Source organism: Narcine bancroftii, chromosome 2 (assembly GCF_036971445.1).
Source record: "Narcine bancroftii isolate sNarBan1 chromosome 2, sNarBan1.hap1, whole genome shotgun sequence".
NCBI lineage: Eukaryota > Metazoa > Chordata > Chondrichthyes > Torpediniformes > Narcinidae > Narcine > Narcine bancroftii.
Window position 1 is genome coordinate 213,788,254 of NC_091470.1, and position 20,518 is coordinate 213,808,771.

Consider the following 20,518-nt stretch of genomic DNA (forward strand, 5'->3'; position numbering starts at 1 on the left):
GAATACATAAGTAATATTAAGGAATATTTTGACTCAGCACACACAACATGTGCATTAGAATATGCATGGAATAGAAAGGAATGTTTTGACTCAGCACACACAACATGTGCATTAGATAGAATATACTTGGAATAGAAAGGAATGTTTTGACTCAGTAAATACAACACGTGCATCGGAATATACTCAGAATAGAAAGGAAAGTATTGACTCAACACACACCACATTTGCATTGGAATATACTTGGAATAGAAATGAATGTTTTGACCCAGAACAAGAAGGAAGTGTATTTGAATATACTTGGAATAGAAAGGAATGTTTTGACTCAATACAAACAACATGTGAATTAGAATATACAAGGAATATTAAGGAATATTTTGACATAGCACACACCACATGTGCATTAGAATATACTTGGAATAGAAAGGAATGTTTTGACCCAGAACAAGAAGGAAATGTATTGGAATATACTTGGAATAGAAAGGAATGTTTTGACTCAGCACACACAATATGTGCTTTAGAATATACTTGGAATACAATGGAATGTTTTGACTCAGGACACACAAGATGTGCATTAGAATATACGTGCAATAGAAAGGAATGTTTTGACTCAGCACACACAATATGTGCATCAGAAAATACTTAGAATAGAAAGGTATGTTTTTACTCAGCGCACACACAATATGTGCTTTAGAATATACTTGGAATATGATGGAATGTTTTGACTCAGCACAAACAACATGTGAATTAGAATATACAAGGAAAATTAAGGAATATTTTGACTTAGCACACACAACATGTGGATCGGAATATACTCAGAATAGAAAGGAGATTATTGACTCAGCACACACCACATATGCATTAGAATATACTTGGAATAGAAAGGAATGTTTTGACCCAGAACAAGTCGGAAGTGTATTGGAATATACTTGGAATAGAAAGGAATGTTTTGACTCAGCACACACAACATGTGCATCAGAAAATACTTGGAATAGAAAGGAATATTTTGACTCAGCACTCACAACATGTGCATTAGAATTTTAATGAAATATTAAGGAATATTTTGACTCAGCACACACAACATTTGCATTAGAATATACTTGGAATACAATGGAATGTTTTGACACAGCACACACAAGATGTGCATCAGAATATACTTGGAATAGTAAGGAATGTTTTGTCTCAGCACACAAAACAAGGTTATACGAATCTACTTGGAATAGAAAGGAATGTGTTGACTCAGCACAGACAACATGTGCATTAGAATATACTTGGAATAGAAAGGAATGTTTTGACTCAGCACACACCACATGTGCTTTAGAATATTCTTGGAATATCAATAAATATTTTGACGCAGCACACACAAGATGTGCATTGGAAAATACTTGGAATAGAAAGGAATGTTTTGACTCAGCACACACCACATGTGCATTAGAATATTCTGGGAATAGAAACTTATGTTTTGACTCAGCCCACACAACATCTGCATTAGAATATACAAGGAATATTTTGATTCAGCACACACCACATATGCATTAGAATATACTTGGAATAGAAAGGAATGTTTTGACCCAGAACAAGAATGAAGAGTATTAGAATATACTTGAAATAGAAAGGAATGTTTTGACTCAGCACCAACAACATATGAATTAGAATATACAAGGAATATTAAGGAATATTTTGACATAGCACACACCACATGTGCATTAGAATATACTTGGAATAGAAAGGAATATTTTGACTCAGCACACACAACATGTGCATCAGAAAATACTTAGAATAGAAAGGTATGTTTTTACTCAGCGCACACACAATATGTGCTTTAGAATATACTTGGAATATGATGGAATGTTTTGACTCAGCACAAACAACATGTGAATTAGAATATACAAGGAATATTAAGGAATATTTTGACTTAGCACACACCACCTCTGCATTAGAATATTCTGGGAATAGAAAGGAATGTTTTTACTCAGCACACACAATATGTGGATCGTAATATACTCAGAATAGAAAGGAAAGTATTGACTCAGCACACACCAAATATGCATTAGAATATACTTGGAATAGAAATGAAAATTTTGACCCAGAACAAGAAGGAAGTGTATTGGAATATACTTGGAATAGAAAGTAATGTTTTGACTCAGGACACACAAGATGTGTATTAGAATATACGTGGAATAGAAAGGAATGTTTTGACTCAGCACACACAACATGTGGATCGGAATATACTCAGAATAGAAAGGAAAGTATTGACTCAGCACACACCACATATGCATTTGAATATACTTGGAATAGAAAGGAATGTTTTTACTCAGGGCACACACAATATTTGCATTAGAATATACTTGGAATACGATGGAATGTTTTGACTCAGGACACACAACATGTGCATCAGAAAATACTTGGAATAGAAAAAAATGTTTTGACTCAGCACATACAACATGTGCATTTGAATGTACAATGAATATTAAGGAATATTTTGACTCAGCACACACAACATGTGCATTAGAATATTCTGGAAATAGAAAGGAATGTTTTGACACAGCACACACAACATGTGCATTAGATAGAATATACGTGGAATAGAAAGGAATGTTTTGACTCAGCACACACAACATGTGCATCAGAAAATACTTGGAATAGAAAGGAATATTTTGACTCAGCACTCACAATATGTGCTTTAGAATATACTAGGAATACAATGGAATGTTTTGACTCAGGACACACAAGATGTGCATTAGAATATACGTGGAATAGAAAGGAATTTTTTGACTCAGCACACACAACATGTGGATCGGAATATACTCAGAATAGAAAGGAAAGTATTGATTCAGCACACACCACACATGCATTAGAATATACTTGGAATAGAAAGGAATGTTTTGACTCAGCACACACAACATGTGCATCAGAAAATACTTGGAATAGAAAGGAATATTTTGACTCAGCACTCACAACATGTGCATTAGAATATACAAGGAATATTAAGGAATTTTTTGACTCAGCACACACAAAATGTGGATTAGAATATGCATGGAATAGAAAGGAATGTTTTGACTCAGCACACACCACATGTGCATTAGAATATTCTGGGAATAGAAAGGTATGTTCTGACTCAGCACACACAACATGTGCATTAGATAGAATATACTTGGAATAGAAAGGAATGTTTTGACTCAGCAAACACAACATGTGCATCGGAATATACTCAGAATAGAAAGGAAAGTATTGACTCAACACACACCACATCTGCATTAGAATATATTTGAAATAGAAATGAATGTTTTGACCCAGAACAAGAAGGAAGTGTATTTGAATATACTTGGAATAGAAAGGAATGTTTTGACACAACACAAACAACATGTGAATTAGAATATACAAGGAATATTAAGGAATATTTTGACTTAGCACACACCACATGTGCATTAGAATATACTTGGAATAGAAAGGAATGTTTTGACCCAGAACAAGAAGGAAGTGTATTGGAATATACTTGGAATAGAAAGGAATGTTTTGACTCAGCACACACAATATGTGCTTTAGAATATACGAGGAATACAATGGAATGTTTTGACTCAGGAAAGACAAGATGTGCATTAGAATATACGTGGAATAGAAAGGAATTTTTTGACTTAGCACACACCACATATGCATTAAAATATACTTGGAATAGATAGGAATGTTTGACCCAGAACAAGAAGGAAGTGTATTGGAATATACTTGGAATAGAAAGGAATGTTTTGACTCAGCACACACAACATGTGCATCAGAAAATACTTGGAATATAAAGGAATATTTTGACTCAGCACTCACAACATGTGCATTAGAATTTTAAAGAAATATTAAGAAATATTTTGACTCAGCACACACAACATGTGCATTCGAATATGCATGGAATTGAAAGGAATGTTTTGACTCAGCACACACCACATGTGCATTAGAATATACTTGGAATACAATGCAATGTTTTGACACAGCACACACAAGATGTGCATCAGAATATACTTGGAATAGAAAGGAATGTTTTGTCTCAGCAGACAAAACAAGGTTATTCAAATCTACTTGGAATAGAAAGGAATGTTTTGACTCAGCACACACCACATGTGCTTTATAATATTCTTGGTATATCAATAAATATTTTGACGCAGCACACACAAGATGTGCATTGGAAAATACTTGGAATAGAAAGGAATGTTTTGACTCAGCACACACCACATATGCATTAGAATATACTTGGAATAGAAAGGAATGTTTTGACCCAGAACAAGAAGGAAGTGTATTGGAAAATACTTGGAATAGAAAGGAATGTTTTGACTCAGCACACACAACATGTGCATCAGAAAATACTTGGATTAGGAAGGAATGTTTTGACTCAGCACACACAACATGTGCATTAGAATATACAAGTAATATTAAGGAATATTTTGACTCAGCACACACAACATGTGCATTAGAATATGCATGGAATAGAAAGGAATGTTTTGACTCAGCACACACAACATGTGCATTAGATAGAATATACTTGGAATAGAAAGGAATGTTTTGACTCAGTAAATACAACATGTGCATCGGAATATACTCAGAATAGAAAGGAAAGTATTGACTCAACACACACCACATTTGCATTGGAATATACTTGGAATAGAAATGAATGTTTTGACCCAGAACAAGAAGGAAGTGTATTTGAATATACTTGGAATAGAAAGGAATGTTTTGACTCAACACAAACAACATGTGAATTAGAATATACAAGGAATAATAAGGAATATTTTGACATAGCACACACCACATGTGCATTAGAATATACTTGGAATAGAAAGGAATGTTTTGACCCAGAACAAGAAGGAAATGTATTGGAATATACTTGGAATAGAAAGGAATGTTTTGACTCAGCACACACAATATGTGCTTTAGAATATACTTGGAATACAATGGAATGTTTTGACTCAGGACACACAAGATGTGCATTAGAATATACGTGGAATAGAAAGGAATTTTTTGACTCAGCACACACAACATGTGGATCGGAATATACTCAGAATAGAATGGAAAGTATTGATTCAGCACACACCACACATGCATTAGAATATACTTGGAATAGAAAGGAATGTTTTGACTCAGCACACACAACATGTGCATCAGAAAATACTTGGAATAGAAAGGAATATTTTGACTCAGCACTCACAACATGTGCATTAGAATATACAAGGAATATTAAGGAATTTTTTGACTCAGCACACACAAAATGTGGATTAGAATATGCATGGAATAGAAAGGAATGTTTTGACTCAGCACACACCACATGTGCATTAGAATATTCTGGGAATAGAAAGGTATGTTCTGACTCAGCACACACAACATGTGCATTAGATAGAATATACTTGGAATAGAAAGGAATGTTTTGACTCAGCAAACACAACATGTGCATCGGAATATACTCAGAATAGAAAGGAAAGTATTGACTCAACACACACCACATCTGCATTAGAATATATTTGAAATAGAAATGAATGTTTTGACCCAGAACAAGAAGGAAGTGTATTTGAATATACTTGGAATAGAAAGGAATGTTTTGACACAACACAAACAACATGTGAATTAGAATATACAAGGAATATTAAGGAATATTTTGACTTAGCACACACCACATGTGCATTAGAATATACTTGGAATAGAAAGGAATGTTTTGACCCAGAACAAGAAGGAAGTGTATTGGAATATACTTGGAATAGAAAGGAATGTTTTGACTCAGCACACACAATATGTGCTTTAGAATATACTAGGAATACAATGGAATGTTTTGACTCAGGAAAGACAAGATGTGCATTAGAATATACGTGGAATAGAAAGGAATTTTTTGACTTAGCACACACCACATATGCATTAAAATATACTTGGAATAGATAGGAATGTTTGACCCAGAACAAGAAGGAAGTGTATTGGAATATACTTGGAATAGAAAGGAATGTTTTGACTCAGCACACACAACATGTGCATCAGAAAATACTTGGAATATAAAGGAATATTTTGACTCAGCACTCACAACATGTGCATTAGAATTTTAAAGAAATATTAAGGAATATTTTGACTCAGCACACACAACATGTGCATTCGAATATGCATGGAATAGAAAGGAATGTTTTGACTCAGCACACACCACATGTGCATTAGAATATACTTGGAATACAATGCAATGTTTTGACACAGCACACACAAGATGTGCATCAGAATATACTTGGAATAGAAAGGAATGTTTTGTCTCAGCACACAAAACAAGGTTATTCAAATCTACTTGGAATAGAAAGGAATGTTTTGACTCAGCACACACCACATCTGCATTAGAATATATTTGAAATAGAAATGAATGTTTTGACCCAGAACAAGAAGGAAGTGTATTTGAATATACTTGGAATAGAAAGGAATGTTTTGACACAACACAAACAACATGTGAATTAGAATATACAAGGAATATTAAGGAATATTTTGACTTAGCACACACCACATGTGCATTAGAATATACTTGGAATAGAAAGGAATGTTTTGACCCAGAACAAGAAGGAAGTGTATTGGAATATACTTGGAATAGAAAGGAATGTTTTGACTCAGCACACACAATATGTGCTTTAGAATATACGAGGAATACAATGGAATGTTTTGACTCAGGAAAGACAAGATGTGCATTAGAATATACGTGGAATAGAAAGGAATTTTTTGACTTAGCACACACCACATATGCATTAAAATATACTTGGAATAGATAGGAATGTTTGACCCAGAACAAGAAGGAAGTGTATTGGAATATACTTGGAATAGAAAGGAATGTTTTGACTCAGCACACACAACATGTGCATCAGAAAATACTTGGAATATAAAGGAATATTTTGACTCAGCACTCACAACATGTGCATTAGAATTTTAAAGAAATATTAAGAAATATTTTGACTCAGCACACACAACATGTGCATTCGAATATGCATGGAATAGAAAGGAATGTTTTGACTCAGCACACACCACATGTGCATTAGAATATACTTGGAATACAATGCAATGTTTTGACACAGCACACACAAGATGTGCATCAGAATATACTTGGAATAGAAAGGAATGTTTTGTCTCAGCAGACAAAACAAGGTTATTCAAATCTACTTGGAATAGAAAGGAATGTTTTGACTCAGCACACACCACATGTGCTTTATAATATTCTTGGTATATCAATAAATATTTTGACGCAGCACACACAAGATGTGCATTGGAAAATACTTGGAATAGAAAGGAATGTTTTGACTCAGCACACACCACATATGCATTAGAATATACTTGGAATAGAAAGGAATGTTTTGACCCAGAACAAGAAGGAAGTGTATTGGAAAATACTTGGAATAGAAAGGAATGTTTTGACTCAGCACACACAACATGTGCATCAGAAAATACTTGGATTAGGAAGGAATGTTTTGACTCAGCACACACAACATGTGCATTAGAATATACAAGTAATATTAAGGAATATTTTGACTCAGCACACACAACATGTGCATTAGAATATGCATGGAATAGAAAGGAATGTTTTGACTCAGCACACACAACATGTGCATTAGATAGAATATACTTGGAATAGAAAGGAATGTTTTGACTCAGTAAATACAACATGTGCATCGGAATATACTCAGAATAGAAAGGAAAGTATTGACTCAACACACACCACATTTGCATTGGAATATACTTGGAATAGAAATGAATGTTTTGACCCAGAACAAGAAGGAAGTGTATTTGAATATACTTGGAATAGAAAGGAATGTTTTGACTCAACACAAACAACATGTGAATTAGAATATACAAGGAATATTAAGGAATATTTTGACATAGCACACACCACATGTGCATTAGAATATACTTGGAATAGAAAGGAATGTTTTGACCCAGAACAAGAAGGAAATGTATTGGAATATACTTGGAATAGAAAGGAATGTTTTGACTCAGCACACACAATATGTGCTTTAGAATATACTTGGAATACAATGGAATGTTTTGACTCAGGACACACAAGATGTGCATTAGAATATACGTGGAATAGAAAGGAATTTTTTGACTCAGCACACACAACATGTGGATCGGAATATACTCAGAATAGAATGGAAAGTATTGATTCAGCACACACCACACATGCATTAGAATATACTTGGAATAGAAAGGAATGTTTTGACTCAGCACACACAACATGTGCATCAGAAAATACTTGGAATAGAAAGGAATATTTTGACTCAGCACTCACAACATGTGCATTAGAATATACAAGGAATATTAAGGAATTTTTTGACTCAGCACACACAAAATGTGGATTAGAATATGCATGGAATAGAAAGGAATGTTTTGACTCAGCACACACCACATGTGCATTAGAATATTCTGGGAATAGAAAGGTATGTTCTGACTCAGCACACACAACATGTGCATTAGATAGAATATACTTGGAATAGAAAGGAATGTTTTGACTCAGCAAACACAACATGTGCATCGGAATATACTCAGAATAGAAAGGAAAGTATTGACTCAACACACACCACATCTGCATTAGAATATATTTGAAATAGAAATGAATGTTTTGACCCAGAACAAGAAGGAAGTGTATTTGAATATACTTGGAATAGAAAGGAATGTTTTGACACAACACAAACAACATGTGAATTAGAATATACAAGGAATATTAAGGAATATTTTGACTTAGCACACACCACATGTGCATTAGAATATACTTGGAATAGAAAGGAATGTTTTGACCCAGAACAAGAAGGAAGTGTATTGGAATATACTTGGAATAGAAAGGAATGTTTTGACTCAGCACACACAATATGTGCTTTAGAATATACTAGGAATACAATGGAATGTTTTGACTCAGGAAAGACAAGATGTGCATTAGAATATACGTGGAATAGAAAGGAATTTTTTGACTTAGCACACACCACATATGCATTAAAATATACTTGGAATAGATAGGAATGTTTGACCCAGAACAAGAAGGAAGTGTATTGGAATATACTTGGAATAGAAAGGAATGTTTTGACTCAGCACACACAACATGTGCATCAGAAAATACTTGGAATATAAAGGAATATTTTGACTCAGCACTCACAACATGTGCATTAGAATTTTAAAGAAATATTAAGGAATATTTTGACTCAGCACACACAACATGTGCATTCGAATATGCATGGAATAGAAAGGAATGTTTTGACTCAGCACACACCACATGTGCATTAGAATATACTTGGAATACAATGCAATGTTTTGACACAGCACACACAAGATGTGCATCAGAATATACTTGGAATAGAAAGGAATGTTTTGTCTCAGCACACAAAACAAGGTTATTCAAATCTACTTGGAATAGAAAGGAATGTTTTGACTCAGCACACACCACATCTGCATTAGAATATATTTGAAATAGAAATGAATGTTTTGACCCAGAACAAGAAGGAAGTGTATTTGAATATACTTGGAATAGAAAGGAATGTTTTGACACAACACAAACAACATGTGAATTAGAATATACAAGGAATATTAAGGAATATTTTGACTTAGCACACACCACATGTGCATTAGAATATACTTGGAATAGAAAGGAATGTTTTGACCCAGAACAAGAAGGAAGTGTATTGGAATATACTTGGAATAGAAAGGAATGTTTTGACTCAGCACACACAATATGTGCTTTAGAATATACGAGGAATACAATGGAATGTTTTGACTCAGGAAAGACAAGATGTGCATTAGAATATACGTGGAATAGAAAGGAATTTTTTGACTTAGCACACACCACATATGCATTAAAATATACTTGGAATAGATAGGAATGTTTGACCCAGAACAAGAAGGAAGTGTATTGGAATATACTTGGAATAGAAAGGAATGTTTTGACTCAGCACACACAACATGTGCATCAGAAAATACTTGGAATATAAAGGAATATTTTGACTCAGCACTCACAACATGTGCATTAGAATTTTAAAGAAATATTAAGAAATATTTTGACTCAGCACACACAACATGTGCATTCGAATATGCATGGAATAGAAAGGAATGTTTTGACTCAGCACACACCACATGTGCATTAGAATATACTTGGAATACAATGCAATGTTTTGACACAGCACACACAAGATGTGCATCAGAATATACTTGGAATAGAAAGGAATGTTTTGTCTCAGCAGACAAAACAAGGTTATTCAAATCTACTTGGAATAGAAAGGAATGTTTTGACTCAGCACACACCACATGTGCTTTATAATATTCTTGGTATATCAATAAATATTTTGACGCAGCACACACAAGATGTGCATTGGAAAATACTTGGAATAGAAAGGAATGTTTTGACTCAGCACACACCACATATGCATTAGAATATACTTGGAATAGAAAGGAATGTTTTGACCCAGAACAAGAAGGAAGTGTATTGGAAAATACTTGGAATAGAAAGGAATGTTTTGACTCAGCACACACAACATGTGCATCAGAAAATACTTGGATTAGGAAGAAATGTTTTGACTCAGCACACACAACATGTGCATTAGAATATACAAGTAATATTAAGGAATATTTTGACTCAGCACACACAACATGTGCATTAGGATATGCATGGAATAGAAAGGAATGTTTTGACTCAGCACACACAACATGTGCATTAGATAGAATATACTTGGAATAGAAAGGAATGTTTTGACTCAGTAAATACAACATGTGCATCGGAATATACTCAGAATAGAAAGGAAAGTATTGACTCAACACACACCACATTTGCATTGGAATATACTTGGAATAGAAATGAATGTTTTGACCCAGAACAAGAAGGAAGTGTATTTGAATATACTTGGAATAGAAAGGAATGTTTTGACTCAACACAAACAACATGTGAATTAGAATATACAAGGAATATTAAGGAATATTTTGACATAGCACACACCACATGTGCATTAGAATATACTTGGAATAGAAAGGAATGTTTTGACCCAGAACAAGAAGGAAATGTATTGGAATATACTTGGAATAGAAAGGAATGTTTTGACTCAGCACACACAATATGTGCTTTAGAATATACTTGGAATACATGGAATGTTTTGACTCAGGACACACAAGATGTGCATTAGAATATACGTGGAATAGAAAGGAATTTTTTGACTCAGCACACACAACATGTGGATCGGAATATACTCAGAATAGAATGGAAAGTGTTGATTCAGCACACACCACACATGCATTAGAATATACTTGGAATAGAAAGGAATGTTTTGACTCAGCACACACAACATGTGCATCAGAAAATACTTGGAATAGAAAGGAATATTTTGACTCAGCACTCACAACATGTGCATTAGAATATTCTGGGAATAGAAAGGTATGTTCTGACTCAGCACACACAACATGTGCATTAGATAGAATATACTTGGAATAGAAAGGAATGTTTTGACTCAGCAAACACAACATGTGCATCGGAATATACTCAGAATAGAAAGGAAAGTATTGACTCAACACACACCACATCTGCATTAGAATATATTTGAAATAGAAATGAATGTTTTGACCCAGAACAAGAAGGAAGTGTATTTGAATATACTTGGAATAGAAAGGAATGTTTTGACACAACACAAACAACATGTGAATTAGAATATACAAGGAATATTAAGGAATATTTTGACTTAGCACACACCACATGTGCATTAGAATATACTTGGAATAGAAAGGAATGTTTTGACCCAGAACAAGAAGGAAGTGTATTGGAATATACTTGGAATAGAAAGGAATGTTTTGACTCAGCACACACAATATGTGCTTTAGAATATACGAGGAATACAATGGAATGTTTTGACTCAGGAAAGACAAGATGTGCATTAGAATATACGTGGAATAGAAAGGAATTTTTTGACTTAGCACACACCACATATGCATTAAAATATACTTGGAATAGATAGGAATGTTTGACCCAGAACAAGAAGGAAGTGTATTGGAATATACTTGGAATAGAAAGGAATGTTTTGACTCAGCACACACAACATGTGCATCAGAAAATACTTGGAATATAAAGGAATATTTTGACTCAGCACTCACAACATGTGCATTAGAATTTTAAAGAAATATTAAGAAATATTTTGACTCAGCACACACAACATGTGCATTCGAATATGCATGGAATTGAAAGGAATGTTTTGACTCAGCACACACCACATGTGCATTAGAATATACTTGGAATACAATGCAATGTTTTGACACAGCACACACAAGATGTGCATCAGAATATACTTGGAATAGAAAGGAATGTTTTGTCTCAGCAGACAAAACAAGGTTATTCAAATCTACTTGGAATAGAAAGGAATGTTTTGACTCAGCACACACCACATGTGCTTTATAATATTCTTGGTATATCAATAAATATTTTGACGCAGCACACACAAGATGTGCATTGGAAAATACTTGGAATAGAAAGGAATGTTTTGACTCAGCACACACCACATATGCATTAGAATATACTTGGAATAGAAAGGAATGTTTTGACCCAGAACAAGAAGGAAGTGTATTGGAAAATACTTGGAATAGAAAGGAATGTTTTGACTCAGCACACACAACATGTGCATCAGAAAATACTTGGATTAGGAAGGAATGTTTTGACTCAGCACACACAACATGTGCATTAGAATATACAAGTAATATTAAGGAATATTTTGACTCAGCACACACAACATGTGCATTAGAATATGCATGGAATAGAAAGGAATGTTTTGACTCAGCACACACAACATGTGCATTAGATAGAATATACTTGGAATAGAAAGGAATGTTTTGACTCAGTAAATACAACATGTGCATCGGAATATACTCAGAATAGAAAGGAAAGTATTGACTCAACACACACCACATTTGCATTGGAATATACTTGGAATAGAAATGAATGTTTTGACCCAGAACAAGAAGGAAGTGTATTTGAATATACTTGGAATAGAAAGGAATGTTTTGACTCAACACAAACAACATGTGAATTAGAATATACAAGGAATATTAAGGAATATTTTGACATAGCACACACCACATGTGCATTAGAATATACTTGGAATAGAAAGGAATGTTTTGACCCAGAACAAGAAGGAAATGTATTGGAATATACTTGGAATAGAAAGGAATGTTTTGACTCAGCACACACAATATGTGCTTTAGAATATACTTGGAATACAATGGAATGTTTTGACTCAGGACACACAAGATGTGCATTAGAATATACGTGGAATAGAAAGGAATTTTTTGACTCAGCACACACAACATGTGGATCGGAATATACTCAGAATAGAATGGAAAGTATTGATTCAGCACACACCACACATGCATTAGAATATACTTGGAATAGAAAGGAATGTTTTGACTCAGCACACACAACATGTGCATCAGAAAATACTTGGAATAGAAAGGAATATTTTGACTCAGCACTCACAACATGTGCATTAGAATATACAAGGAATATTAAGGAATTTTTTGACTCAGCACACACAAAATGTGGATTAGAATATGCATGGAATAGAAAGGAATGTTTTGACTCAGCACACACCACATGTGCATTAGAATATTCTGGGAATAGAAAGGTATGTTCTGACTCAGCACACACAACATGTGCATTAGATAGAATATACTTGGAATAGAAAGGAATGTTTTGACTCAGCAAACACAACATGTGCATCGGAATATACTCAGAATAGAAAGGAAAGTATTGACTCAACACACACCACATCTGCATTAGAATATATTTGAAATAGAAATGAATGTTTTGACCCAGAACAAGAAGGAAGTGTATTTGAATATACTTGGAATAGAAAGGAATGTTTTGACACAACACAAACAACATGTGAATTAGAATATACAAGGAATATTAAGGAATATTTTGACTTAGCACACACCACATGTGCATTAGAATATACTTGGAATAGAAAGGAATGTTTTGACCCAGAACAAGAAGGAAGTGTATTGGAATATACTTGGAATAGAAAGGAATGTTTTGACTCAGCACACACAATATGTGCTTTAGAATATACTAGGAATACAATGGAATGTTTTGACTCAGGAAAGACAAGATGTGCATTAGAATATACGTGGAATAGAAAGGAATTTTTTGACTTAGCACACACCACATATGCATTAAAATATACTTGGAATAGATAGGAATGTTTGACCCAGAACAAGAAGGAAGTGTATTGGAATATACTTGGAATAGAAAGGAATGTTTTGACTCAGCACACACAACATGTGCATCAGAAAATACTTGGAATATAAAGGAATATTTTGACTCAGCACTCACAACATGTGCATTAGAATTTTAAAGAAATATTAAGGAATATTTTGACTCAGCACACACAACATGTGCATTCGAATATGCATGGAATAGAAAGGAATGTTTTGACTCAGCACACACCACATGTGCATTAGAATATACTTGGAATACAATGCAATGTTTTGACACAGCACACACAAGATGTGCATCAGAATATACTTGGAATAGAAAGGAATGTTTTGTCTCAGCACACAAAACAAGGTTATTCAAATCTACTTGGAATAGAAAGGAATGTTTTGACTCAGCACACACCACATCTGCATTAGAATATATTTGAAATAGAAATGAATGTTTTGACCCAGAACAAGAAGGAAGTGTATTTGAATATACTTGGAATAGAAAGGAATGTTTTGACACAACACAAACAACATGTGAATTAGAATATACAAGGAATATTAAGGAATATTTTGACTTAGCACACACCACATGTGCATTAGAATATACTTGGAATAGAAAGGAATGTTTTGACCCAGAACAAGAAGGAAGTGTATTGGAATATACTTGGAATAGAAAGGAATGTTTTGACTCAGCACACACAATATGTGCTTTAGAATATACGAGGAATACAATGGAATGTTTTGACTCAGGAAAGACAAGATGTGCATTAGAATATACGTGGAATAGAAAGGAATTTTTTGACTTAGCACACACCACATATGCATTAAAATATACTTGGAATAGATAGGAATGTTTGACCCAGAACAAGAAGGAAGTGTATTGGAATATACTTGGAATAGAAAGGAATGTTTTGACTCAGCACACACAACATGTGCATCAGAAAATACTTGGAATATAAAGGAATATTTTGACTCAGCACTCACAACATGTGCATTAGAATTTTAAAGAAATATTAAGAAATATTTTGACTCAGCACACACAACATGTGCATTCGAATATGCATGGAATAGAAAGGAATGTTTTGACTCAGCACACACCACATGTGCATTAGAATATACTTGGAATACAATGCAATGTTTTGACACAGCACACACAAGATGTGCATCAGAATATACTTGGAATAGAAAGGAATGTTTTGTCTCAGCAGACAAAACAAGGTTATTCAAATCTACTTGGAATAGAAAGGAATGTTTTGACTCAGCACACACCACATGTGCTTTATAATATTCTTGGTATATCAATAAATATTTTGACGCAGCACACACAAGATGTGCATTGGAAAATACTTGGAATAGAAAGGAATGTTTTGACTCAGCACACACCACATATGCATTAGAATATACTTGGAATAGAAAGGAATGTTTTGACCCAGAACAAGAAGGAAGTGTATTGGAAAATACTTGGAATAGAAAGGAATGTTTTGACTCAGCACACACAACATGTGCATCAGAAAATACTTGGATTAGGAAGGAATGTTTTGACTCAGCACACACAACATGTGCATTAGAATATACAAGTAATATTAAGGAATATTTTGACTCAGCACACACAACATGTGCATTAGAATATGCATGGAATAGAAAGGAATGTTTTGACTCAGCACACACAACATGTGCATTAGATAGAATATACTTGGAATAGAAAGGAATGTTTTGACTCAGTAAATACAACATGTGCATCGGAATATACTCAGAATAGAAAGGAAAGTATTGACTCAACACACACCACATTTGCATTGGAATATACTTGGAATAGAAATGAATGTTTTGACCCAGAACAAGAAGGAAGTGTATTTGAATATACTTGGAATAGAAAGGAATGTTTTGACTCAACACAAACAACATGTGAATTAGAATATACAAGGAATATTAAGGATTATTTTGACATAGCACACACCACATGTGCATTAGAATATACTTGGAATAGAAAGGAATGTTTTGACCCAGAACAAGAAGGAAATGTATTGGAATATACTTGGAATAGAAAGGAATGTTTTGACTCAGCACACACAATATGTGCTTTAGAATATACTTGGAATACAATGGAATGTTTTGACTCAGGACACACAAGATGTGCATTAGAATATACGTGGAATAGAAAGGAATTTTTTGACTCAGCACACACAACATGTGGATCGGAATATACTCAGAATAGAATGGAAAGTATTGATTCAGCACACACCACACATGCATTAGAATATACTTGGAATAGAAAGGAATGTTTTGACTCAGCACACACAACATGTGCATCAGAAAATACTTGGAATAGAAAGGAATATTTTGACTCAGCACTCACAACATGTGCATTAGAATATACAAGGAATATTAAGGAATTTTTTGACTCAGCACACACAAAATGTGGATTAGAATATGCATGGAATAGAAAGGAATGTTTTGACTCAGCACACACCACATGTGCATTAGAATATTCTGGGAATAGAAAGGTATGTTCTGACTCAGCACACACAACATGTGCATTAGATAGAATATACTTGGAATAGAAAGGAATGTTTTGACTCAGCAAACACAACATGTGCATCGGAATATACTCAGAATAGAAAGGAAAGTATTGACTCAACACACACCACATCTGCATTAGAATATATTTGAAATAGAAATGAATGTTTTGACCCAGAACAAGAAGGAAGTGTATTTGAATATACTTGGAATAGAAAGGAATGTTTTGACACAACACAAACAACATGTGAATTAGAATATACAAGGAATATTAAGGAATATTTTGACTTAGCACACACCACATGTGCATTAGAATATACTTGGAATAGAAAGGAATGTTTTGACCCAGAACAAGAAGGAAGTGTATTGGAATATACTTGGAATAGAAAGGAATGTTTTGACTCAGCACACACAATATGTGCTTTAGAATATACTAGGAATACAATGGAATGTTTTGACTCAGGAAAGACAAGATGTGCATTAGAATATACGTGGAATAGAAAGGAATTTTTTGACTTAGCACACACCACATATGCATTAAAATATACTTGGAATAGATAGGAATGTTTGACCCAGAACAAGAAGGAAGTGTATTGGAATATACTTGGAATAGAAAGGAATGTTTTGACTCAGCACACACAACATGTGCATCAGAAAATACTTGGAATATAAAGGAATATTTTGACTCAGCACTCACAACATGTGCATTAGAATTTTAAAGAAATATTAAGGAATATTTTGACTCAGCACACACAACATGTGCATTCGAATATGCATGGAATAGAAAGGAATGTTTTGACTCAGCACACACCACATGTGCATTAGAATATACTTGGAATACAATGCAATGTTTTGACACAGCACACACAAGATGTGCATCAGAATATACTTGGAATAGAAAGGAATGTTTTGTCTCAGCACACAAAACAAGGTTATTCAAATCTACTTGGAATAGAAAGGAATGTTTTGACTCAGCACACACCACATCTGCATTAGAATATATTTGAAATAGAAATGAATGTTTTGACCCAGAACAAGAAGGAAGTGTATTTGAATATACTTGGAATAGAAAGGAATGTTTTGACACAACACAAACAACATGTGAATTAGAATATACAAGGAATATTAAGGAATATTTTGACTTAGCACACACCACATGTGCATTAGAATATACTTGGAATAGAAAGGAATGTTTTGACCCAGAACAAGAAGGAAGTGTATTGGAATATACTTGGAATAGAAAGGAATGTTTTGACTCAGCACACACAATATGTGCTTTAGAATATACGAGGAATACAATGGAATGTTTTGACTCAGGAAAGACAAGATGTGCATTAGAATATACGTGGAATAGAAAGGAATTTTTTGACTTAGCACACACCACATATGCATTAAAATATACTTGGAATAGATAGGAATGTTTGACCCAGAACAAGAAGGAAGTGTATTGGAATATACTTGGAATAGAAAGGAATGTTTTGACTCAGCACACACAACATGTGCATCAGAAAATACTTGGAATATAAAGGAATATTTTGACTCAGCACTCACAACATGTGCATTAGAATTTTAAAGAAATATTAAGAAATATTTTGACTCAGCACACACAACATGTGCATTCGAATATGCATGGAATAGAAAGGAATGTTTTGACTCAGCACACACCACATGTGCATTAGAATATACTTGGAATACAATGCAATGTTTTGACACAGCACACACAAGATGTGCATCAGAATATACTTGGAATAGAAAGGAATGTTTTGTCTCAGCAGACAAAACAAGGTTATTCAAATCTACTTGGAATAGAAAGGAATGTTTTGACTCAGCACACACCACATGTGCTTTATAATATTCTTGGTATATCAATAAATATTTTGACGCAGCACACACAAGATGTGCATTGGAAAATACTTGGAATAGAAAGGAATGTTTTGACTCAGCACACACCACATATGCATTAGAATATACTTGGAATAGAAAGGAATGTTTTGACCCAGAACAAGAAGGAAGTGTATTGGAAAATACTTGGAATAGAAAGGAATGTTTTGACTCAGCACACACAACATGTGCATCAGAAAATACTTGGATTAGGAAGAAATGTTTTGACTCAGCACACACAACATGTGCATTAGAATATACAAGTAATATTAAGGAATATTTTGACTCAGCACACACAACATGTGCATTAGGATATGCATGGAATAGAAAGGAATGTTTTGACTCAGCACACACAACATGTGCATTAGATAGAATATACTTGGAATAGAAAGGAATGTTTTGACTCAGTAAATACAACATGTGCATCGGAATATACTCAGAATAGAAAGGAAAGTATTGACTCAACACACACCACATTTGCATTGGAATATACTTGGAATAGAAATGAATGTTTTGACCCAGAACAAGAAGGAAGTGTATTTGAATATACTTGGAATAGAAAGGAATGTTTTGACTCAACACAAACAACATGTGAATTAGAATATACAAGGAATATTAAGGAATATTTTGACATAGCACACACCACATGTGCATTAGAATATACTTGGAATAGAAAGGAATGTTTTGACCCAGAACAAGAAGGAAATGTATTGGAATATACTTGGAATAGAAAGGAATGTTTTGACTCAGCACACACAATATGTGCTTTAGAATATACTTGGAATACATGGAATGTTTTGACTCAGGACACACAAGATGTGCATTAGAATATACGTGGAATAGAAAGGAATTTTTTGACTCAGCACACACAACATGTGGATCGGAATATACTCAGAATAGAATGGAAAGTATTGATTCAGCACACACCACACATGCATTAGAATATACTTGGAATAGAAAGGAATGTTTTGACTCAGCACACACAACATGTGCATCAGAAAATACTTGGAATAGAAAGGAATATTTTGACTCAGCACTCACAACATGTGCATTAGAATATACAAGGAATATTAAGCAATTTTTTGACTCAGCACACACAAAATGTGGATTAGAATATGCATGGAATAGAAAGGAATGTTTTGACTCAGCACACACCACATGTGCATTAGAATATTCTGGGAATAGAAAGGTATGTTCTGACTCAGCACACACAACATGTGCATTAGATAGAATATACTTGGAATAGAAAGGAATGTTTTGACTCAGCAAACACAACATGTGCATCGGAATATACTCAGAATAGAAAGGAAAGTATTGACTCAACACACACCACATCTGCATTAGAATATATTTGAAATAGAAATGAATGTTTTGACCCAGAACAAGAAGGAAGTGTATTTGAATATACTTGGAATAGAAAGGAATGTTTTGACACAACACAAACAACATGTGAATTAGAATATACAAGGAATATTAAGGAATATTTTGACTTAGCACACACCACATGTGCATTAGAATATACTTGGAATAGAAAGGAATGTTTTGACCCAGAACAAGAAGGAAGTGTATTGGAATATACTTGGAATAGAAAGGAATGTTTTGACTCAGCACACACAATATGTGCTTTAGAATATACTAGGAATACAATGGAATGTTTTGACTCAGGAAAGACAAGATGTGCATTAGTATATACGTGGAATAGAAAGGAATTTTTTGACTTAGCACACACCACATATGCATTAAAATATACTTGGAATAGATAGGAATGTTTGACCCAGAACAAGAAGGAAGTGTATTGGAATATACTTGGAATAGAAAGGAATGTTTTGACTCAGCACACACAACATGTGCATCAGAAAATACTTGGAATATAAAGGAATATTTTGACTCAGCACTCACAACATGTGCATTCGAATTTTAAAGA